Genomic DNA, 1,402 nt, shown 5'->3' with positions numbered 1-1,402 from the left:
GAAAATCCCTTTATTCTTTATTTATGGTCTCCTTGCGGCCATTTCGAGTACCTCTTTTTCTGGTTTTGTATTTTTTAGTCAAGCAATGCAAGACAATCGTCATACCAATATCCGTGTCATGTACATATAGAGAGACGTGTTTTCAAGAACAATAGCACCTGTGTTTTGAGAGGATATGTCTGTTTTGCTGAAGCAACTATCAAAGCGTGGAATAATGGCTGAGGTTGTGTTGTACACTTTTAAACTTATATTAGTAACACAAAACACACATTTGCGTTTTTGAATAGCAGCTTTTTCTTTTTCCTCTTTTTTTTTTTTGTGGTGCGTATATTAAAACTGCACTTTATATTACACTTCACAAATGTCAAACGAACAATCTTTGATAACAATTCATGAAGACCCCTGACATTCTTTGCATAACCAAGGCTATCACAAAGACTGGTCTAGAAAATAATCGACGCTATAAAGAAATACCATGCCTTTACAAACCCAATAAACACGCTCTAACCTAGACTACTACCTATCTATTTAGGTTGCAGACTAGCAAAATCATTAGAGCGTCGGAAAGAGCATTTGTTCTGACTCTCAGCGCTCAGAGTTCAAATCCTACTGTCGTCAACCTTTCATTCTTTCGAGCTCGATTAAAAAAAAAAAAGTACCCGTTCAAGTCAGTGGACTGGTGGAACTGTAAGAATGTCGGACCGGATACCTTGAAGTATTTATTTTGGCGCTTTATATCTTGAGCTCAAATACCGCCATGGCCTTCTTTTGTGGTAGACTTATCCTGTCGCCCACTTTATTACCACTATGTAACACTTAGGTAGCTTTAGCGGTGTTCATCCTACAGCAAGTACTCAAACTAGTTCTCTGGTTTGAGGATACCACCCTCTTACCAATCTTGGCAGCCCTGTGACGAGTCATGGAGTACTGCCTTCACTCCTCACTAAAAGACAAACATTAAGAGCATGTATGGAGGTATGTGGACTAGAGGTGAGGGTGTTCATCTCATGAACGTTAGGTTTTATATGTGTATGTATACATATACACCTAGTGGTCATCCCTTATACACGTATATATATATTTATATGCTTTCAGTACGAATGGTTTTTTTTATACGGCGCCGAGTTTACAATCCTGTAAATAATGATATGGTATTTTTATACAAGCTTAAAGCGATCACCGTCGCAATGACTAAGGAAAATAGTCTAATAAAGGGGCACATAAGCCCTCGACAGTTAACGCGACTACGTGTGTTACCTTTACACCAGCGAATCAGCCTCTCCATTTCTGTCAAATTTAAGAACTATAATAGTTCGTATTTGTTTTTATGTAAACAAACTTTCTATATGCTTTCGGTGTGTATGTGCCTGTGTGTATGTATGTATATGCATACATATATATT

At 37.7% G+C, this 1,402-nt stretch overlaps 1 protein-coding gene across 4 annotated transcripts in view; it reads left to right on the top strand.

Annotated features, from left to right (window-relative positions):
• The window catches only part of LOC106870366 (uncharacterized protein DDB_G0271670-like), a 103,756-nt gene that overhangs the window by 63,238 nt on the left and 39,116 nt on the right, over positions 1-1,402 (top strand). The window lies entirely within an intron of this gene.

Source organism: Octopus bimaculoides, chromosome 1 (assembly GCF_001194135.2).
Source record: "Octopus bimaculoides isolate UCB-OBI-ISO-001 chromosome 1, ASM119413v2, whole genome shotgun sequence".
Lineage (NCBI taxonomy): Eukaryota > Metazoa > Mollusca > Cephalopoda > Octopoda > Octopodidae > Octopus > Octopus bimaculoides.
Note: the sequence above shows the minus strand (reverse complement) of the source record. Positions and strands in the feature narration are given on the sequence as shown.